General features: G+C 40.5%; 1 protein-coding gene across 1 annotated transcript in view; it reads right to left on the bottom strand.

Annotated features, from left to right (window-relative positions):
- Positions 1–24,881, bottom strand: part of LOC122811200 (EF-hand calcium-binding domain-containing protein 4B-like) — a 1,881,211-nt gene that overhangs the window by 377,848 nt on the left and 1,478,482 nt on the right. The window lies entirely within an intron of this gene.

Genomic DNA, 24,881 nt, shown 5'->3' with positions numbered 1-24,881 from the left:
CTTAGTTATGTAAATCACATACTAACCACATGAACTACTGCACAGGTCAAAGGTTTTGGTATGCTGCATTATGACAAGAGAAAGCTGTGCTAGATTCAAATACAGTGTTACTACTTTGCATGAGATACACATAAACAATGACAATTTATTGTAGTTTTGTCTGAAGTAGAAAAAGTGTTACAGATTTTTACAACAAGAACTCTGATTATGTTTTTATCTGTAATTATCAGGACATCTTGTTGCATACACCTTAAGCAAAAAAGTGATCTACCAATGCCAGAAACACCTGTTTGTATTAAGGAAAACAAACAAATTTTCTGATAGTTACGTAGGTGGAATAATATCTTTTGAAAACATAATTATTTCCTGTTCGACATCAATCTATGGTATTACAGTTCAGACAAGTATTCTGCATTTGGATTGTTGAATACAGACATTTGGCAAACAATGAACAATGTAAAAAACATGCTGCGTTAAGTTGTATTACAATACCTTTTTTTCCTGATGAACTACTGCAATATTAATTCCAGGTAGAATACTCAATAATACTTTATGATTTCTGACTTTCTACACTTGTTGACTTTAGGCATATTGAAAGCTTTTCATTTACTCTACAGACTGCATTATATGCTAGTCTTCCATGTTATTGGGTTTGACAAAATATAAATAAATCTTAAAACGCTAGAATTATGGTATCATCTGCATTAAGTAAATGTTTAGCACACTCGCATTTTACATTGCCTCAGAATTATTCAAAAAACTACATACTACTGACAACAGAACCTATTCTAAAAAAATGTTCACAATGTACTAATTAGAGTCCACTTCTTAACAATGGCAGTTGTCTTTGACTCCATTATCATCAGTGTTTCTGCTTGCCTTTTGGAAATTTCGTTATTTCTGCATGCATTGTTTTATTTCTTAAATGTTCTAATGGGAAGATCTCATTATGCTTGACATCAAATCTCAATGGAAGTACTTAAGAAAAAGTGGTTTAATTCACAAATATTTCATTTAACCCTGAAAATACAGGCAGGAGAGCATAGTAAGTTACAGTATACACCAGCAATGTTTCAGATACTTAGGAAAGAGTAGCAACTAACATAGATAACATGCAGGAAGGTAAAACAATACACTGGCAACCGTACTGAAATATCAGTGCTGAGTCTCAGTGTGTGAAGACTGAACAACTGAAAATCCAACTTTGTAGAGTCCAAGTCCAAGATTGCCATATTCAGAAAATTCCCTTTTCCCAGGGGTATGGCAATATTTGAGTTGGTATATTTGTCAGTGTCACTGGCTCAAAAGATAGCAGTACGATGTGGGTCCTATTCCCACTACAGGTGATTTGACTGCTGACATTGACATGCACATTGGGGGATGCTGCATTCCTGAATTTGTTGTCTTTGAGATGAGACATTAAAGTGAGTTCCCATCTGCCTGAGATGGTGGTTGCTCAGGTGGACATAAAACATCATACATAGTATGTATTGAAAAGAGTAAAGGAAGTTTCCAGATATCTTAGCCAAATTTTCCCCTAACAGTATAAATACCACTTCAGGCCTACCCTAAAGAGTCTAGCGTAGTGGAACTAACACGGTCAAAAAAAGGATCAATAAATAAATAAAATACATGTAAGCTTAGGGGTATGATGAGCTTGTCCTCCAGCTAAAAACAAGTTTAAATGAAAAAAAAAAACAATGTTCAATATTTGCTTTCTTCTGTAATTTTGATATTTATTTCAATGATTTGGGACTCCACATTGAAATTTCCAACATCTCAATAGGGAGCTTACTACATCAGTTTTTGGGAGGGGAGGGGAAACAGTATTAAGTGCTTGACAAGGGTGGCCAGAGCTTTTATGTGTCTACTTAGTGGTATTTACAGCTAGGCATCTTACCGTCTCAGTGATTACTTGTTTATTATTATTCGTGTTCCCATTAGGTAATGAACAGTCCACAGAAGTATGTTGCCCTTAAGCAGGAAGATAGGGAGAGGAAACCGTTGAAATGTTCAGTTAGAAAAGGAAGCAAGAAGCAAGGCAGGGGAAGAGTAAGAGTCATGGGGGGATAAAGAAAAGACTTAAGGATGATCACATCTTAGGTACATTCTCAAATAAAGGGAAAGTAAAGGCAGTATTGGTGTTTTTCCTCCTGAAAAGACACGGTTTGTTGGTTGACCTAAGGGCGCCAACAACTACGATTTAAACATGGCTTTAAAGTGGTACATTAATTGATGAAAATTAACCCCAAGAAAATATATTTTAACAAAAGTACACCTATCCAAGTACTTCTTCATGGAAATCTTAGGGTCTTTTACGATGATAATTTTGTAGGATGCATTATCAGACTTGTGACTTCCTTGCTTATATGTAGATATACATGCATGCAAAGATTATTTTTCAAGTAATGCTTGCTTCCTATTGTCAATACTTATTTTTAATCTTGTTTATCCTGATGTGTTAACTCCCACAAAGGCTTAAAACGTCGGCTTTGGCCGGCTAAGATCTAGCTGTATTCAACTGGATGTATAAGAGAATTTAAGTACCTTTTATCTGCACATTTTTTAAATAATATGGCATTTAAATTGATTTATTGGTGTTACATTGAATATTAACTGAACTGGAAGTTTTGACTCTGTTTTGTCAGTTAGTTCCCCACCCATCCTCTCTGTTTTTGTTTTGGTGTTAATCTTGGTGGCTTTGAAACTGCCCACCCCTCTTGTAAGTTTGTGTTTGGATACTCCTTCTGGGCCCATCTCGTTTGCTCACTCAACCGAGTGCAGTGAGATCATATTCTGATTTCAGTCACTCCTACTATGTACAAAGAGAGCATCTGGTAAAGAAAAAAAAAAAGAAACAAAAACATTTCAGCTTGTTTCCTGCCTTTCCTGTAAGTGGTCTAGTCTGTTTGTAGGCTTCTGAGCCCCCAAGCCTTTCTGTTTTGGAGGGAAGCCTTCTAGCTTAATTTTGTTTCTTAGAACTAGCCAGTTTTCTAGTTTCAGCACTCAAATCTGTTTCTTTGAACTCAGCACTTGTTCAGAACTCATTGTAAGCACTAAATATGTTGCAAATTACTACAGCACTCAACTTTCCTCACTTGTCTAGGGGAAAGCAGTTTTTAGTACTTAATAAATAAGCACCTATCCAGGCATATCTAAGGGTCAGCTCCCTGGTGATTTCTCTTGTCCACCTGATGAATCTGGGCATCTTGGGGCAATGCAGCAATTGCCTCATGTACACAGACAACCCTCTCTTCCTACCACCCAACACTACAACTTGTGAGACATGCACTTATATTGCCAAACTGGAAACAAAGCTCTTTTCACCCAAGACTGGACTAGACAGTCAAGAGGAGAAGGTAACCACTTGCACCACACCACACTCATCACATAGTCCCTCAAAACATACACCACCAAAACACACACATAGAAACACAAAACACACACCTACATTCACGAAGGCTCTCAATAAAAACCTGGCCAAGCATCAGGGACCTCCAAAGCAGAAACGCAAGCAAACTCCACACCCCAACACAACCCAAATTACACATAGCCCCCAAACTCAGTGTACCACTCAACCACAGCCCATAAGGCATAACAACGTACCCAACACTCTAGTCATAGGTGACTCTATAATCAGGCACACTGATGTTCCACTCACCAGGCTAAACAAGGAGAAAATTACTGTCAGCTGCCTGTCACGTGCCAGAATCCGCCACATAACGCATGCACTCAGGTCACTCCACAAGTACAAATATGACAATGTCATTGTCCATGTTGGTGTGAATGACCTGAGACGTACCTCCCTGGACTACATGAAAAGAGACATGGAGGAGCTCTCCGATCTTGTAGCCCAGGCAGGTATGACCCTGGCCCTGAGTAGCATCCTGCCATCACCCAGAATGATGCCACAGTACAAGGACAAAATGATAGACTTCAACAATTGGCTAAACTTCTGGTGTCATTCTAAGGGGATCCAGTATTTGTCTGCCTGGGACGACACGATTGACAGACCACAATGCTTTGCCAGAGATGGCTTGCAACTGTCGCCCTTGGGATTCCGGATACTGGCTAAGGCTCTTGCCACCCCTATAGTGCCTTTTTTAGTCAAGGTTCAAATGACAAATTCACCACTGTAACAGGTACAAGCAAGCAAAAACCTCAAAATGCACTCACTCGAGGCACTTCTTAAAATGGAGAACATTGACATCTGTGAAGTGACAGAGACCTGGTTCAAAGCTCCAGAGAGCACCCCTGCATTACCAGGCTATAATTCATACCACACCTTTCGGCCACCTAACCCAGAATGAAGCACTAAAGGTGGAGGCGTGTCCATATTCATTAAGGATATCCACACCTCCAGGCTAGTTGAACAGCATAATACATCCGAGATTATCCAAGTGCAACTAACTCTGGGCAAGACCGCAATCCAAACTGCAGCTTGCTACAGACCCCCCACCATGACCCAGTATTCCCACTCCTCATTTCTTGATAGACTGGAAAGTATTAGGGTACAACCTAACACCCTAATAATGGGCAATTTCAACTACCCCACCATTAACTGGGAAAACTACTCATGTACCAACTCTTTTGCTCAACGTTTTCTGGAATTCATAAATTCCAACACCTTGGATCAACTTATTCACACCCCCACCAGGGGCAGTAATATCCTAGACCTGGTCATTACCAACATGGGCAACCGGTGTTCCACACCAGAAGTCAATTCCTCGTTGGTCAGATCAGACCACAAGCTAATCACCCTAGACATCCACATCCCACCCCCACCCCCAATTAGGGAAACCACCGTAATAAGCATCTCCAAAGCCAACTTCACACTTCTTAAGACAGAAGTGGCAAACTTCATGACACCCATGCAGATGGACAATAGAGGTACGACTGCTGAATTCTACACAAATGCACATTATAAGCACTTACATGAGTGCGTGAATCATGCTATCCCTAATAGAACCAAGATGCTATCCTCCAAAAAAAGGAAGCCGATCTGGTGGTCCTCTGCCATAAACAAACTCTACAACAGAAGAAAGAAACTGTTGCAAAAAAGAGTAAAATCCCATGACTGGAGGAACACCCTGGTCAACCTCAGTAAGAAGCTGAGATCCCTCATAAAATCCTCCAAAGCTAGTTATGAAAACAACATTGCCACTGACTCTAAAGACAACCACAAAGCATTCTATAGCTATGTCAAGAATCTCAATGGCAACACTCAGATCTGCTCTGAGTTACAGCACAATGGCACTAAATATACAAAACCAACTGATATTGCCAGCATCCTGGCAGATAGGTTCAGTGCTAACTTTACCCCCCCCCACCCCCTAGAGGGCCCATCTCTATATCGGAAGAATGAAAAGTTCCTGTAATCATGGCTGTACAGGTAAAAAAAACACTCTCTAAAGCCAAGAACACAGCATCCATGGGACCTGACAATATCCCAGGCTGCGTTCTACATGAACTACAGAATGAACTGGCACCCTTCCTAAGTACCATGTTCAGTCATAGCCTCACCTCAGGCTTTGTGCCCACTGAATGGCGCAGTGCGACGGTTATCCCAGTCCACAAAGGGGGAGCCACGACGGACCCCGGGAACTACTGCCCCATTAGACTGACGAGCCTGGTCTGCAAGGCCATGGAACATATCATCATGGAACTCATAAACAAAGACATTGGTAATCTCCAAACTCTGGACCCTATCCAGTTTGGATTTGTAAAAGGCAGATCATGTCTCCTAAACCTGATTGACTTCTTTGAAGCAGTCACCAAAAGCCATAGATGAGGGTAAGGTGGTCAACACAGCTTATCTAGATCTTGCCAAAACTTTCGACACCATCCCCCACTCTGGAATTATAGATAAGCTCACTAAACTAGGTATAAATCCCTATGTCACAACATGGGTTGCCAATTGGCTCATGGACAGAACCCACACTGCGAAATTAGCAGACTCCAAATCCAACTTCAAACCAGTGACAAGTGGAGTACCACAGGGTTCAGTCCTGGGTCCTCTCCTGTTTGGTATCTACTTCTCTGAAGTACAGGCTAACACAGAAGGTCTTTGGCTAACAAAGTTTGCAGATGACTGCAAACTAGGAGCCATAATCGAAACTCCTAACGATGTGGACATACTACAAAAAGGGCCTCACTGAGACAGATGCCTGGTGTCAAAGCCATGGCCTGAAGCTCAATGCCAAAAAGTGTATGGTCATCCCCTTTGGTAAAAACTCTATACCCATGAACTACCACATAGCTGGTAGTCTACTTAATGCCACAAATGTGATGAGACCTTGGGACACAGGTGGACAGTAGTCTCTCCTTTGATAATCACATCGCCACAGTAGTCAGGAAATCCTTCTATGTGGCTCAGCTCATCACAAAAGGTTTCTCATCCAGAAAAAAAAAGGTCATTGTTACCCTCTACTCATCACTCATTAGACCCATTATAGAGTACAATGCTCCTTTTGGTATGTACCTCACAAGACATCTACTAGAACTGGAAAGGCCACAGAAATACCTCACAAAGAGGATTACTGGCCTCAAACAGATGCCCTATGCAGACTGTCTCAAAAACTCCAGCTTTACTCTGTCGCATATTGCCTACTCAGAGGCAATCTCTGCCTAACATACAAAGCTATGTCAAACCCAGAGCTGTTGGACATGCTCCACTTAAAGAAATCCCAATCCCTCCGAGCTACACGCTCTAGGGACCTAAACCTTATCACCACAATAAACAGAACTTGCTGGAGGGATAGATTCCTGTCCCAGAGAGTTCTGGAACAGACTACCTATCTGTGTCAAACAGAGCTCCTCATTAGCACTCTTCAAGAAAAATCTTGATGATTGGATGGGAGATAGGAAATTCACCCTGGGGATCACTTCTGTGGCTCTGCTCGACAGAGGCACAGGAAGATAATTTTCTTGGGTGGCGAAAGCCAGGGTACATTTTTGGCTAGGCTTATATAGGCCCTAGGGCCAATAGCCTAGTACCCTTCTATGAACCAAGAAAGTGTGCCAATGCAATTCATCAAACACTGCCTTATAGACCGCAAAGAGAAAAACAATTTGTAAAGATAAGATAAGCCTTTCTGACTGGTTCAAATTTGATGAGTCTTAAGATTTTTCTAGTAAGGATTCCCTGTCTCTCTTCAAGCTGATTTTACATGGCTTGCCAGAAATCTGTGAAGTCCAGTGCTGCATTCAGTTACATTTTGGATCCGTGTATTACAAAGAGTTATAATAATTTTCCTGGGGTATCTGATGGAGATGCAGCTCCAGGCCCACAGGTCAGAAATACACCATCTGTTTCTATTGCCAGTGAAGTATGAAATTTTGTGTAGCTGCTGCATACAACAGTCTCTCTCTAAATTTCAACACCAGGCCCATGAAGCTTATAATACATGCATTATCCACACCCCATAGCAGCTGTAAATCCCCAGGCACAGCCCACAGCAAAAGAGGAAGACGAGCCCACACTAGAAGTCAGAAGAGCATTAAAGAAAATGAAGTCAGGAGAAGCAGCAGGATCAGATGAGGTCACAGCTGATATGATGAAAATGTTGGGCGAGTTAGGGGAGAAATGGCTCCAGGCGGTACTGATTAGCAGTGTGGAGACAAAAGCATATCCCAGATGACTAGAAAATAAGCATCCTAGTGCCTGTGTATGAGAACACATACACTGTTCACACTGGTGATGGACTACATTAGCATCCTAGTGCCTGTGTATAAGAACACATACGCTGTTCACACTGGTGATTCATAGGTTCATAGGTTCATACTAGGCTATCTGCCCAAGGGCATTTATAAGCCTAGCCCATAGTTATGTGGCTTTCGCCACCCCTTTAGTTTGAATAAAAACTATGCCTATCATTTTTCTGTGCCTCTGTCAAGCAGTGACACTGAAGTAATCCCTGGGGTATATCTGCGATCTCCCATCCATTGGTCAAGATTCCTCTTGAACAAGGCCAGTGAGGTGCTCTGCCTCACATGTACCGGAATTTTGTTCCACAGCATAGGGAGTCTCTGGGTGATGAATCTGTCCCTCCAGCATGTTCTATTTATAACCGTGTCAAGGTTTAAGTCTCCCGCCCTTGTGGTTCTGAGGGATCTAGATTTTTTGAGGTGAAGCATATTCATCAAATCTGGGTTTGACATGGCCTTATATGTCAGGCACAGGTCACCTCTGAGCAAGCGGTATGAGACTGAATAGAGCTGGAGTTCTTTCAGTCGGGCAGCATAAGACATATTTTTGAGACCCTTTATCCTTTTGGTGAGGAACGTTTGGGGCCTTTCAAGCTGCAGCAGGTGTCTGCTCAGATACATTCCGAATGGGGCATTGTACTAAATCATAGGTCTAATGAGTGATGAGTACAGGCGGACGATGACCTCCCTTGATCTAGATGTGAATCCCTTCATGATCAGGTGGGCGATATAGAAGGTTTTCCTAACTACTTTAGCAACATGAGTGTCAAACGAAAGGCTACTGTCAACTTGGGTCCCAAGATCCCTGATGACTTTTTCTGTGCTCAGTGGATTGCCACCTATATGGTAGCTAGGGGTAACCTTGTTTTTCTCGAAGGGTATGACTATGCATTTTTTGGCGTTTAACTTCAGGCCATGGCTCTGGCACCAGTTATCCGTTTCTGTGAGGCCCTTCTGGAGGATATCTGTGTCAGATGTGTTTTCGACTATGGCGCCCAGTTTACAGTCATCTGCAAACTTTGTCAGCCATAACCCTCCTGTGTTTGCTTGTACTTCAGAAAAGTAGATGCCGAACAAGAGTGGACCCAGGACTGAGCCCTGTGGGACACCACTTGTGACAGGCTTTGAGTCTGACATGGCTCCAGCAACTCTGACCCTGTGGGTTCTGTCACTTAGCCAGTTTGCAACCCATCTTGTGATGTATGGGTTTACATTCAAGCTGATGAGTTTTTCGATGATACCTGAGTGGGGTATTGTGTGAAGGCCTTTGCCAGGTCGAGGTAGGCTGTATGGACTGCCTTTCCTCATCAATGGCCTTGGTGACTGTCTCGAAAAAGTCAACCAAGTTTAAGAGGCAGGATCTGCCTTTGACAAAGCCAAACTGGGTTGGATCCAAAGTCTGCAAGTTCCCTATGTCTTTATTTATGAGTTCCATTATGATCCTCTCCATGGCTTTGCAGATAAGGCTTGTCAAGCTAATGGGGCGGTAATTTCCAGGGTCTGTGGAGGCACCGCCCTTATGAAGTGGGACCACAGTCGCCGCGCCACTCCTTGGGTAATGATCCTGAGGTGAGGCTAAGATTAAACAGCTGTCCTAACTGTGGGTTTAATTCCTCGTTGGGTTCATGAAGCACACAGCCGGGGACACCATCCGGTCCCATGGATGCTGTGTTTTTTCCTTTAGTGAGGGCATTTCTCACCTGGGGGTGGGAGATGTTTGGGGGGCTACAATCCTCTGGAATTGATATCTCTCCTTTTGGAGGGAGGGGGGGGGGGAGAAGTTTGCACTGAACCTGTCAGCCAGCATGTTAGCAATGTGTGTAGGTTCAGTAATTTTCACATCATTTTGAACTAATTCTGAGCATATCTGGGAGTTTCCTCCTAGGTTTCTAACATAGCTAAAGAAGGCCTTATGATTGTCTTTAGAGTCCTTGGCGATTTTTCTCTCAAAATTTGCCTTGGATGATTTTATGAGAGCTCTTAGTTTTTTACTTATAATGATCAAAGGTGTCTTACCTTTCAAGGATTTTGCTCTATCTTGTAGTAGCTTCCTCCTTTTGTTGTAGAGCTTGTTTATGGCTGGGGTCCACCAGACTGGACGGTTGCCTTTGGTACAGAGAGTCTTAGTTTTGTTTGGGATTGCCTGATCCATGCAGTCCTGTAGGTGCTGGTAGAAGGCATTTGTAAGTGATTCAGCGGTTTGAGTAATGTTTACCACTGGCTCAGGGGCCTTAAAGGAGACCACACTAGCTTTTAGAAGTGTGAAATCGGCTTTTGAGAAGTTTTTCACTGTGGTCTTTTTGTTTCAGGTGGGGCGGGATGAGGACCTCCAGCGAGATTAGTTTATGATCTGATCTCACCAGTGAGGGGTATACTTCCGGTATTGAACATTTTGATCGCATGTTCGTGATGATGAGATCAAGTATGTTTTCTCCTCTTGTGGGGATGGTGACTAGTTGTTCCATGGCATTTGAGTTTATGAACTCCAGGAATCTTTGGGTTAGAGTGTTCGGGCTTGAGTAGTGTTCCCAGTCTATATTAGGGTAGTTGAAGTCACCTAGTATGATGGTGTTTGGAGATACATTTATCCCCTCCAATGTTTTCAGGAAGGCCATGTGAGGTTCCTGAGTTTGAGAGGGTGGCCTATAACATGCTACAAATTGCAGAGCAGTCTTGCCTATGGTTAACTGCACCTGGATGGTCTCCATGATGATGAACTACATTAGCTCCATGGTGATGGACTACATTAGCATCCTAGTGCCTGTGTATGAGAACACACACGCTGTTCACACTGGTGATGGACTACATTAGCATCCTAGTGCCTGTGTATGAGAACACATACGCTGTTCACACTGGTGATGGACTACATTAGCATCCTATTGCCTGTGTATGGGAACACATACGCTATTTACACTGGTGATGGACTACATTTGCATCCTTGTGCCTGTGTATGAGAACACATACGCTGTTCACACTGGTGATGGACTACATTAGCATCCTAGTGCCTGTGTATAAGAACACATACGCTGTTCACACTGGTGATGGACTACATTAGCATCCTAGTGCCTGTGTATGAGAACACATACGCTGTTCACACTGGTGATGGACTACATTAGCATCCTAGTGCCTGTGTATGAAAACACATACGCTGTTCACACTGGTGATGGACTACATTAGCATCCTAGTGCCTGTGTATGAGAACACATACGCTGCTCACACTGGTGATGGACTACATTAGCATCCTAGTGCCTGTGTATGAGAACACATACGCTGTTCACACTGGTGATGGACTACATTAGCATCCATGTGCCTGTGTATGAGAACACATATGCTGTTCACACTGGTGATGGACTACATTAGCATCCTAGTGCCTGTGTATGAGAACACATACTCTGTTCACACTGGTGATGGACTACATTAGCATCCTAGTGCCTGTGTATGAGAGCACATACGCTGTTCACATTGGTGATGGACTACATTAGCATCCTAGTGCCTGTGTATGGGAATGCATATGCTGTTCACACTGGTGATGGACTACATTAGCATCCTAGTGCCTGTGTAAGAGAACACATACGCTGTTCACACTGGTGATGGACTACATTAGCATGGACAGTGCCTGTGTATGAGAACACATACGCTGTTCACACTGGTGATGGACTACATTAGCATCCTAGTGCCTGGGTATGAGAACACATACGCTGTTCATACTGGTGATGGACTACATTAGCATCCTAGTGCCTGAGTATGAGAACACATACGCTGTTCACACTGGTGATGGACTACATTAGCATCCTAGTGCCTGTGTATGGGAACACATACGCTGTTCACTCTGGTGATGGACTACATTAGCATCCTAGTGCCTGTGTATGGGAACACATACGCTATTCACACTGGTGATGGACTACATTAGCATCCTAGTGCCTGTGTATGAGAACACATATGCTGTTCACACTGGTGATGGACTACATTAGCATCCTAGTGCCTGTGTATGAGAACACATATGCTGTTCATACTGGTGATGGACTACATTAGCATCCTAGTGCCTGTGTATGAGAACAAATACGCTGTTCACACTAGTGATGGACTACATTAGCATCCTAGTGCCTGTGTATGAACACATATGCTGTTCACACTGGTGATGGACTACATTAGCATCCTAGTGTCTGTGTATGAGAACACATACGCTGTTCACACTGGTGATGGACTACATTAGCATCCTAGTGTCTGTGTATAAGAACACATACGCTGTTCACACTGGTGATGGACTACATTAGCATCCTAGTGCCTGTGTATGAGAACACATACGCTGTTCACACTGGTGATGGAATACATTAGCATCCTATTGCCTGTTTATGAGAACACATATGCTGTTCACACTGGTGATGGACTACATTAGCATCCTAGTGCCTGTGTATGAGAACACATAAGCTGTTCACACTGGTGATGGACTACATTAGCATCCTAGTGCCTGTGTATGGGAACACATACGCTGTTCACACTGGTGCTGGACTACATTAGCATCCTAGTGCCTGTGTATGAGAACACATACGCTGTTCACACTGGTGATGGACTACATTAGCATCCTAGTGCCCGTGTATGAGAACACATATGCTGCTCACACTGGTGATGGACTACATTAGCATCCTAGTGCCTGTGTATGAGAACATATACGCTGTTCATACTGGTGATGGATTACATTAGCATCCTAGTGCCTGTGTATGGGAACACATACGCTGTTCACACTGGTGATGGACTACATTAGCATCCTAGTGCCTGTGTATGAGAACACATATGCTGTTCACACTGGTGATGGAATACATTAGCATCCTAGTGCCTGTGTATGAGAACACATAAGCTGTTCACACTGGTGATGGACTACATTAGCATCCTAGTGCCTGTGTATGGGAACACATACGCTGTTCACACTGGTGATGGACTACATTAGCATCCTAGTGCCTGTGTATGAGAACACATATGCTGTTCACACTGGTGATGGACTACATTAGCATCCTAGTGCCCGTGTATGAGAACACATACGCTGCTCATACTAGTGATGGACTACATTAGCATCCTAGTGCCTGTGTATGAGAACACATACGCTGTTCATACTGGTGATGGACTACATTAGCATCCTAGTGCCTGTGTATGGGAACACATACGCTGTTCACACTGGTGATGGACTACATTAGCATCCTAGTGCCTGTGTATGAGAACACATATGCTGTTAACACTGGTGATGGACTACATTAGCATCCTAGTTCCTGTGTATGAGAACACATACGCTGTTCACACTGGTGATGGACTAAATTAGCATCCTAGTGCCTGTGTATGAGAACACATATGCTGTTCATACTGGTGATGGACTACATTAGCATCCTAGTGCCTGTGTATGAGAACACATACGCTGTTCACACTGGTGATGGACTACATTAGCATCCTAGTGCCTGTGTAAGAGAACACATATGCTGTTCACACTGGTGATGGACTACATTAGCATCCTAGTGCCTGTGTATGAGAACACATATGCTGTTCACACTGGTGATGGACTACATTAGCATCCTAGTGTATGAGAACACATATGCTGTTCATACTGGTGATGGACTACATTAGCATCCTAGTGCCTGTGTATGGGAACACATATGCTGTTCACACTGGTGATGGACTACATTAGCATCCTAGTGCCTGTGTATGAGAACACATACGCTGTTCACATTGGTGATGGACTACATTAGCATCCTAGTGCCTGTGTATGAGAACACATACGCTGTTCATACTGGTGATGGACTACATTAGCATCCTAGTGCCTGTGTATGAGAACACATACGCTGTTCACACTGGTGATGGACTACATTAGCATCCTAGTGCCTGTGTATGAGAACACATACACTGTTCATACTGGTGATGGACTACATTAGCATCCTAGTGCCTGTGTATGAGAACACATACGCTGTTCACACTGGTGATGGACTACATCAGCAAACAGATTGAAGGGGATAGGTTAACTAAACTGCTGTATGCAGAAAATATGGCACTATAAGCAGGCTTTAAACATGAACTTCAGAAAAAAATAGGAGAATGGAATACGAAACTGAAGGCACATGGGAAGAAACAGAGTACAGGCAAGACCGTTGTCATGGCAGGAAATGGAGGAAATCAGAAGAAGCCGAAAAACTGAGTTAGAAGAGAAAATAGTGGAACAGGTTAACAGCTTCATTTATATGTGACACATGGTTGAAGAGAAGGGAAGTCTGAATTAGGAGGTCAAAACAAGAATCAGTGGGGTTGCAGCCAGCTAGCTTATAGAGTCAGAGGTATTGTATGACAGAATAATGCAAAAAAGATCTTAAAAGTGTGTAAAATAGTGTGACCAATACTATTGTACTATAAAGAAACCTGGGCAAGGAAGGCAGAGCAGGTAAGGAAGCCAGAAGTGATGGAGTTAAGTGTCTGACATGGATGGGAAGATGCATACATGAGCATCCAGCAATGTGATGGATGGATTGCATGACATTTTTATTATTTATTACATGGGCATCCAGCCTCACAGCAAGAGGTTCTCCGGTTCGATCCTCGGCTGGGGTGCCTTCTGTGCGGAGTCTGCATGTCCTCCCTGTGGTCGCGTGGGTTTCCTCCGGGTGCTCCGGTTTCCTCCCACATCCCAAAGACATGCTGCAGGTGGATTGGACACTCTAAATTGGCCCTAGGTGTGCATGTGAGTGTGCCTTCTGTGGAAGGTTGGGCGCCGGGCTGGCAACTCGACACCGTAAAACTCCACTGCCATTCAATGTGCGGACAAGGCGATCCGCTGTGGCGACCCCTAACCGGGAAAAGCCGAAAGAAGAAGAAGAAGATTACATGGGCATCCAGCAATGTGATGGATGGATTGCATGAAAAAAATGTGTGTGTGGCAGTCACACATGACCACTGAACTAAGTAGAAGAGTGGCACTGAATCAAGAAAGATGGTGCCAGGTGTCCTTGTACATAACCCAAAAAAAAGGGGTTGATGAGGAGTATAATGATGGTAGGGACCTGGGACTTTCTGAATTGAAAGGCTGTGGATACTTTTTTTGTAAGGGATCCTATTTACTCACATTTCTACATTTTGCCTGATCAGACTAAGGTGTCACCAGTATTAATTCTAAGGTGGAAAATGTGTTTGATAATTTACTCAAACTTTAGGTAATTAAAAGTGAATCGCAAGTCAGGTTCAGAGGGCAATTATTTAAAAAACATTACTTCCATAACTTGGCAGATTGATTTTTACTGGCTTACAGTAGATATTCAATCTCTGTATATATTATTTTATGTAATTTTGGATTGGAAGCATTTTAAAGTGTGATGGTGAGGTAGTTTTGTTTCACTCATGCTTTTTGTTTAAAACAAACTTATTTTGTATTTCAGAAGAAGTTTTTTATACAGAAGGTAGATGTAGCTATGGGAGTTCATTGTGCCCGAAATTATACTCATTTCTTGTTTTTTTAATTAATAATTTTGTGTTAGTTCTTTTTTTCTGGTAAGCAATTTATTATTATAGACATTATACTAATGATGGATTATATTATTATATTATTATAGGTTGGGAGGGTGGCCTATTGGTTAAGGTGTTTGCCTTACAAACACAAGGTGCAGAGTTTGAGTCTCACAAGGGAGAATTGGCTAGGCTTAAAATGGCTCGCAGTTAGCTTAGTACAAATCTATGAACCTATATATATATATATTTTTTTTTCATTTATTTTCTCTGTTTCAGTTGTTTTGATTTGTTTGATTTGTTTTGATCTCATTGCAGAGTAACAACTCTGTGTTGTCGTTTACTAAAACAGTATATGAAATGCAATTATGTTTTTGGGTTTTACACTGACTGGGGAAATTGGTCAGTACATATACAGTACCAACAACCTCCAAGAAAACACTATGAATAATAGTAAGAACAAGCCCCAGGCAGCGAGTGAATCCACAGACACAGTAAAAAGGAACCACAAACCAAATGAGGCAGAAGGGAAACTTTCCTTAAAGTAAAAACAGCAAAATTTGTTATATAAAAGGTTAGCACTATCACAGTGATCAAGTTTACAATGAATAAATCCACAGAGCTCATTGATTATTTAGATGCAACTGTATTGAGGAAGGGGGATGGTTTTACCACTAAGTTACATAAGAAGGACTGTTACTGTCCAGCCTTTTTGCATAGAGAAAGTATGCATCCCCAACATATTTTTACCAACATAGTGATGGGATAGACCCTGTGGGTGTTGCGGATGTCTTGTGAGGAGTTTGATTTCTCTGATGAGTTTAACTATTTAAAAAATGCATTTTTGGATAAGGGTACACTGCAGATGAAATACATAAAGCACATTGTGTCAAAGGGGAGGGCAGGTGAAACCCTACTTCTCTGAACAAGTGAGAACAGTGAGGGAACAGACATTTTCATCATCACAGATTCATGTGATTTTATGTTATACACAGGATGTTGGTAGAATTAAGGATGTGGTTCATAAAAATTGGCCCATTCTATTAGTGGATGAGAAGACATCTGGTATAGTAGGCTCATACCCTAAGTTTGTTGATAAGAACAAATGTAATTTGAAGCAGGATTTATGTTATCCCAGAGTACATGTTCCTGTGGATAGATCATTGACTTGCACTTGTAAATGTGGTACCTGTGCGTACTGCCAGTATGTGAATGAATCCAGATTTTTTTAGAGCCCAGGTACTGGATGTCTATGGCAGTTAAGAACTGTAGAAAATTGTAACAAAGTGAATGTGGTCTATGTGGCACATTGTGTAGTCTGCTTCAGATTCTATGTGGGAAAGACGAATCGACATCTTAGAGAATGGGTGAGGGACCACCTGTATTGTACTAGGAGAGGTCTTGAGTACAGTGCTCTAGCTAAGCATACTATTTTGTTTGGTGAACAGCATGTTTTTCTCTTTCAAGTTTTGCATGTTTTAACTGACAATATTAGAATGGGGGACATTATCAACAGGACTGAAGAAATTGAGTTACAATGGAGTTTAAGGGTGGGAGCACATAGGGTGCATTGTTTGAATGACTGTGTCCCTATTAAACCTGTATTGAAATCTAGAAAACTTAAGTGAGTATCCATTGTGTGGTTTTAGTATTATGTTTCTTTAAATAGTGATTGGAGGGATTTTTATATATGAGATTGGTCAAATGTATTTGATTGTTTGCATATATACAGAGGTTTTAATGCTGAATTTTGTTAGAGGAAGCGGTGTTGATCACTGTGAAAGTGCTAACCTTTTTTGTAATAAATGATGCTGTTTTTACTTTAAGGAGAGTTTGCCTTCTGCCTCATTTGGTTTTAGGTTGCTTTTTACTATGAAATAATGTCGTAAGCTACTGACAGTTTGCATCACCCACACCTGGTTGCTAACTTATTCGGGGAACATTTACATGTAAAGAGAAACACAGCAAGAATGCAGGACACTTAAGACATCTGTGGCATATTAGCTGTTGCAGAGTAATTATTCCAGCAAACTTTGTTGTACAATCTCGCTACAGCGATGGGCTGGTATCATAATAAAAGATAGTCTGCTGATGTTACAGTAACAAAGCAGAAAAATTAGATACTCTTTTTGTGGTCACCACTTATGGTGATTTTTCACCTATTTTAGAGACATAGAATCAAGAACTGGAATATACTACAGACAGACAAAAAACTGATAATTTGCCATAAAGTACACTTCCCTTTTAGAAGATTAATAGTTTGTATGATATAGAAGCTTTAAACAGACTGAAATCTTGTACAGAGAGTGCTGTTATGGTTACTTTTGTATGTAGACACTAATGTCTGTGCTCATTAATTGCTAAAGGTAATGTTGGAATGTTAACGGCCATGTACATTACAGAGACTGTAGATGTGACTGAAATATCCATAATGTGCGTTTCTGCTCCCTTCTCTAGTGGTTTATTACAGGAGGTGTTTCTATCATCAAAACTCAACAACAAGAACATATTAGTGAACTCAGAGCTGCTTCACTTACTACTGCTGTAGTCTTTCCATGTGTGCAAAGTGTGCAGTATTTATCTGTGGCTTCTAAGTTTAAGGGTGGTTTCAAGGAAAAGTTATTGTTGAAAACATAAACATGTTGTATGTTGAAATATAGAACTTTAGCACCCTTTCATCGTAATACTAAAATTTACTGGTCTTACATTTTGCATTTTTTTTCTACAATGTATTTCATTGGTGCTGACTTATTGAATGGATGTTTACATAATTAACCGAATAATAAAAATTGGCATTTGACGTCTGTATATAATCATCTCTGTAATCACTAGAAGGCTGTTTAGCAAAGAATCAGAATGGAATAAACTTTTTGTATGGCAACTCTTGTGTTTTAGTGATAAATGTAAGTATTGAGCTTTTTTTTGTTCCATTGTGGTATACTCTTTCCTTTTTCTCCTAATCTTTTGCAGAATGTACAATTAAGTTCACCTAAATCTTCTCAATACCATTCTTTAATATTTTCAGTTCCTCTACAGAAATTTTTTTACTTAACATATCCTTGTTTCTTTTTCCTAGTCTTTCAACCATTGTTTTTGCCTTACCCTGCACATAGAGAAAAAAAATGGCTATAGTAATTAAACAACTGAAAGAATTTACTTCACCTTTCTTATCTTGCGTCCTATACAAATGAATCTCATCCTTCCATAATTCCTTACCCAGCAAGGTGATGACAAAATTGGCACTGATCCTCCTTTTTCCCATTTTGTACATGGGGTTAGGGTGTCATATCAACAGTGACAATCACCAACACCAAATGTTCATTTTGCTGGGTGGCTAATCTTTCTGCAGTCAGTAATGTGTTAACCTCTCACTTTATTTCTCTATCTTTGCATGTTAGGAACCTCTCCATCTTTTCTTTGCATAGCAATCTATACTCCTAAAAAGTTTATAAATCTTATTTTTTCTGTTTTAACATTCATCCCACTATTTCATAATCTCTGCTGCTGTTCTCCTTAAATGCTAGTCGCTACTGTATCCAATTATTATAAAGACTCTCAAACTCCTGTACTCTGACCATAGTATTTTTTTTTGCTTTCTTGTGAGTCTTTTCCAACCTTTCCTTAATTTTTATTGCCATTCCAGCCACAAATTCCCCACATGGCACAATAGTCGGTGATCCCAACCACTTCTTTCCCTCCATACCTCTTTTAAGTGTCTTACAATGAAGAAAATAATAACTTTTTGCCCTAACCTTATACTTAAGGTAAGTAAAACCCCTTTATCTTCTTTACAAAGCACTATCCCTCTGAACTTTCGAATTTCTCCAAATATCCAAACCCACTTTTCAGTCGCCTTTTTAAAATTACACTTCAGATCCCACTAAAATAATGTGTTACTTTTACAACTTTATTTCATCTGCCTATCACATTAAAGGATGATTTGTAACAGGAGTTTCTGCTATTTTCTTAGGAGCAAATGATCTTCTGCCTAAATCTTGGTATTCTCGTACCCTTGTCCACTTCATGGAAGTCCAATGACATCATCAAACAGTCCTTCTGCTCATTCATTTATCTTCTTGTGACAGCAAACTGGAATCTGCAGGCAAATTAACAGATTTTTGATTCTGAGATTCACCATGTTTTTATGCAGAGGAAATTTTTTTTTCATAAAATCCATCGAAGATACGCACATTTCATCATTTGGCACCTTTTAGTTTTTCTTCATCACTCTCAGCCATTCAGAACCAGTCCTACCACCACTCTGCAATGTAGTACTAACCACTGATCAGTTAGTGGTAAAAGCTGATGCTTTATGTGCCAAGGGTGCAGACTTCAAAATTTTCCACTCCCTTTTAGAGACAGCAGACTAACACAGCAGTAACATGCTGGACCCATAACCCAGAGGTCGATGTTTTAAAACCATTCTCTGCTAGGCACAGGAGAGGAAGCTTTTAACACCAGTCAGGTTTTTTGGTGGCTGGTTGGGGATACCATAATGTTTAACGTGTATATCTCACAGGCCCAAAGTACATGATATGATTCTCACATTTGAACAGTGTCTGGTTATTAGCTAAGCTTGTAATAGTCTGCAGAATGATTACCAAGTATGAACCTATTAACTCATTCTGTAGTCTGTAGTCACTTCTGGCCCCCTGAACACTACTCTCCTTAACAACATGGTTACCTTCTTCCTCCATGTTGGCCACAGCAAAACACTCCTCCTCAAAAAGAGTAAAGAAATTTCCCTGGTGAGTTGGCCAAAATGTCTCTATGAAAGATAACCACATTGTGTCTCCCTTAAAATAATCATCAAGCCCAGTTGGACTATCCAAGTCCACATAAAGTAATATAAATATTTAAAAAACTATAACCCATTTACCACATTTATGTCTGAAAGGAATAGTCCAAAATAACTGGTCACAGTACACACCCATTTTCAGCACCAGTGGTAACCTCCCCAGCTTTGATAAACCTAGAAACACGTCATTGTGTCTTGTGTCATTTTGCTTAAGTAATGTTTTATTCCCTGTATTATGTATGGAATGATTTCTAATTTTTGTAGTTTCTTAATTATTCTCGCAAGTAAAATAGTGTTGCATGCCTTAGGAAGGTCAAGATAAAGAGCATACTGCAATACAGATGATAAAGAGCTACAACCTGAGTGACCTGGGTTTGATTAGTGGTGTGGGAATGTTTAACACTGATCGGAAGGAATGGGTGTGCCCCTCCAGGTGTGAGGGCGTTAAAAGATGAAGATTAGGAGTGGTGCACACCGAAAAGTAGCTCTCAGATGTCAATAAATGCAAGGGGGTAGAAATAAGGGAAGGTCATAATAACCACAACACCCTTAGCAGCAGCAGAAGTCAAAAGCAATGCCCCACAGGATATCCTTAAGATCCATGTTTGCCCCTGGTCACTCACAGAAGTCTGAGGAGGAAAAAGGAGCAGGTAGATGGAATTAATATTTTTCCAAATTGTTTTGAAAAACAGTCAAATAATATCTAGTCATATTTATCTGATAGAGTGGTTTATTCAGTCCATATTTGTGTGGTTAAAATTCTCACTTATGACAGTATTTTAATTAATTTTAATAATCTAAAGGTTTGTGAGATGAATACCTATACTACCATTCGCATTTACTACTGACAAAACAATTTCGAGTCCTGAATTGTTTTCTCTGGGATTTGTAGATGTTCTTTCACAGCTAGTGAACTACATCAAATCTAAAGCAATCAAAGGAATTATGCACTGTTCTATCTAGTATGTGTTTTTTGAGACTTCTGGTGCTCAGCAGAATCACCTTCACTTCTGTATTTATATGTATTTTTATTTATTTTGCTTTGGAATTTTAATGAATATAACAATGTAATATAAATGCACAAACTTTCTTGCTCCATACCTGTAATCACCAGTGGGAAAGTTGAAACTCACTAGATGCATTCCTTTCCAACTGGCTGCATGTCTCACTCCAGACTGGGAGGTGCCATGACTCAAATAATGGTTGAATTCCATAATTTTATTTTGCTATGCAGTTATCAATTGAGATGATGGGAGAGGTTTACTATGCATTTATGTTTTTTCTGAAGCTCGGTAGCATGTTCACTAATCCTAAAATATCCTATTGCATATGCCAAAAGGAGGAAATTTATGCACAGTTCAGTCAAGCATAAGTAAAAATGTCACATCAATCCTTTTAATTTACTTGACATGTTCATAATTATGTCCCTAAGTACAAATGGCATAGTGAAAAAAACTTTGCATAGTGAACTGAATCTGATTTATGCATAATGGAATGGATAAGGAGAGATAAAAATGTTTGCCTTGTAGGCTTTAATCTGGCTTGATTCATTTTAATATCAAGAATTCTGTTGTTATGGACTCTCTCTGTTGCCATATTACAGTGACTTGTCTGCATTTGTCAAAAAGAGATTACTAGCCTCAAACAGATGCCCTACACTGACCGTCTCAAAAAACTCCAGCTTTACTCCCTAGAATATTGCCTACTCTAAGGTGATCTCTGCCTAACATATAAAGTTATGTCAAACCCAGAGCTATTGGACATGCTACACCTAAAGAAATCCCAATCCCTCCGAGCTACACGCTCTAGGTACCTAAACCTTATCACCACAATAAACAGGACATGCTGGAGGGATAGATTCCTGTCCCAGAGACTTCACATACTCTGGATCAAGCTACCCATCTATGTCAAGCCAAGTTCCTCATTAGCACTCTTCATGAAAAATCTTGATGAGTGGATGGGAAATAGGAAACACACCCCGGGATAATTTCTGTGGCTCTGCTCGACAGGGGCACAGGAAAATAACTTTCTTGGGTGGCGTAAGCCAGGGAACCTTGTTGGCTAGGCTTACTTAGGCCCTTGGGCCGATAGCCTAGTACCAACCTATGATTTACTGTGGTCACTGGACAGTCTGTATAATTTGTCACCTTATGAGCTTCTGCTTTTTTCATGTTATGGTTTCTTCAAGTACACTGAATGCTTTTTGTGTGCATTCTTCTGAACCTCCTACATATGCAGTGGGAAATGTGTGTATCCTTGCAGGGGAAGGTCAGATTCTGGTATACTTACACCTCTGGTTCATGCCTATTTAAGGCCATGTTAAAAAGGAATGAATTACCTGTGAATACAACAGTCAATTCACTGCCCATGAATACGGCCATCAGTCATGTCTTTATAGTAAATGTAGATACTGTGTCCATAAGTAAGATCTTTAATATGTAAAATATATAATTCATTTAAAGGAGTACTGCTAATTAAACAGTTTCTGTTTGTCAAGTGGTCATTAGAATATTCATTTTTGTATTATGTTTTCATTTTAATCAAACGATGTATGGCCTATTTTAACTATTTACAGCCGCCTTGTTGGACAATATTAGGCACTATAACTATGTAGCAGCTGGATGCCTTGCATGCAATAAGCTTCTGTTTGCACAAGTGCTAAGAAGGGAATTATTCATTAACTTTATCCTTTTGGACTGCTTCCAAAAAAGTAAAAATAAAAAAATAAATAAAAAACAGAAAAGAGCAAATTGGCAAAGCAGACTTTTTTTAAATTTCAGAAATCTTAACAATATAATTGCAAATAGATTCATAAACTAGGAACAACTTAAAAATTTAAAACTCTGTAGGGTCTGATGTAACAGTATCACCAAATGAAACAATAACTCTTTGTGTAAGTTTCATGGCAATCCCTTCTTTATAGGCAACAATATAAAGTGACCCTGATATATATGCCTCTAACATACTTGGAAAACCTGGGCAATTAAACACTACACTGCTAACTGATATTCATTTACATTCAATTCACATCATTCGATTCACACACAATTATATACTGTAATGCTAGCATTAAACAGTAAATCCTTTTGCAGTGTTTCTGCTATGGAATCCTGTTTTGTGCTTTAAATGACTGATCTATTTACAATCTCTGATTATACAAAATACCCCTTCAATGCTTGTTGTTCTAAAATCCATTTGCTGGGAACTTTTGCCAAGTTAGGTGTACCACCCTGTTGAAACTATGTGAGATTTAAATCCTCAGAGAAATGTGATTTAACCCTTTTTACATGCAAAAGCAGGTGCTGGATCTAAAATACCATACTCTTGCAAGTATGAAAGAGTTCATTCATCTGAAAAAATGCATCATGATGTTCTGAGCTCTTATTACCCCAGATGATGAACTGGTGGGTGTTCATTCCCACCAGATGAAAAGTAGAGTACTGAAGTGCTCCCTACCGAAATGTCAGCATTCCTTAACACTGAAAGGCAAAAAATCAAGACCAAAATTGCAGAAGTGTGAATCTCAAACCTTGCTCTTCTTCTTTAAACTTTTTTTTTTGCAGACGGACAAGTCCCCTACACAACTTATATGGGACGCAAGCTCTCCATTACCCTGAACTTATATATACCAACTCTCAAACTGCTAAACCTCAGAGAAAAGGGAATATTTTGAGAAGCTAGCATCTTGGACTTGGTATATACAAGTCTGTTTATTGTCTGTTTAGTCTCTGTATCTGGCTCCTGACATTTCAAATGGTTACCGTATCACTAACACTTAATTCTTACTAGTCACATACTGAATTAAAGGCTGATGATTACCACTGGAAGAAAAGGAAATTACCACCAATGTTCACCCCTTTTAACCTTCCCATGGCAAAACCATGGAATCAATTTTCTTTTTTCAATTTATTTCAATACAGCCTCTATGAATTGTTTTTAATTTTTTAATAAACTGTAATCTAATTAGTTTAATTTAATTTTCTGATAAATTAAAGTCTCAGTTTGGATTAGTCAAGGGCAGGTAAGCTTACTCAACCTGCTGGATTTTTTTTTTGAAAAGGTCACCAAATAATAGATGAAGGCAAAATGGAATACACAGAAGACCTCAAATTATCCTATGCTTTTGAATAATACCCCACTCCGGCATAGTTGAAAAGTGGCTCACAGATAATCAAATTAGGGGAAGCTGCCTCCACAAAAATACCAGTCTCCAGTGGAGTCCCCCAGGGTCAGTGCTGTGATCTCTCCAGTTTGGCATCTAATTTTCTGAAGGATATGACTTCAAGCTACGAGCAGTCACTGAATCCCCAAATGACGTACCCATCCATTAGGATGATCTCTCTCAAATAACTGGTGCCAAAATCATGGACGGAAAGTAACGTTGAAAAAATGCATAACTGTATCATTTTGGGAAGTCTTCTACCCCAGGGAACTACTGCATTGAAAATATGTCCCTACGAGTTGAACAGTTGTTCAAGATTTGATGAACAGTGATCTACCCCTTGACCAACACGTCTATTTCTGTAAGAAAGTCCTTCCATACTGCATAGCTTATAAACAAAGGAATTGTGCCTAGATCTAGGGATGCCATTATCCCCCTTTAGCCAGCTCTCATTAGCTATGTATCTGTCCAAACACATGCAACAACTGGAATGTTGGAGAGTTAAGACCACAGAAACACCTCACCAAGAGGATCACTGGCCTCAAACAGATGTCTTATGCAGCTCGAATGAAGAAACTACAGCTGTACTTGGTTGCATACCGCCTACTCAGAGGTGGTCTCTGCCTGACATACAAGGCCATGTCCAACCCAGAATTGATGGACATGCTCCACCTAAAGAAAACCTTATCCCCTCGAGCCACACGCTCTAGGGATCTAAACCTCACCACAACAATAAATAGGACA

The sequence above is a fragment of the Protopterus annectens genome, chromosome 9.part0 (assembly GCF_019279795.1).
Source record: "Protopterus annectens isolate FY-2018-M chromosome 9.part0, PAN1.0, whole genome shotgun sequence".
In the NCBI taxonomy this organism is placed as follows: domain Eukaryota; kingdom Metazoa; phylum Chordata; order Ceratodontiformes; family Protopteridae; genus Protopterus; species Protopterus annectens.
The sequence above is the reverse complement of the archived record's forward strand: the minus strand, read 5'-3'. Positions and strand labels throughout refer to the sequence as shown.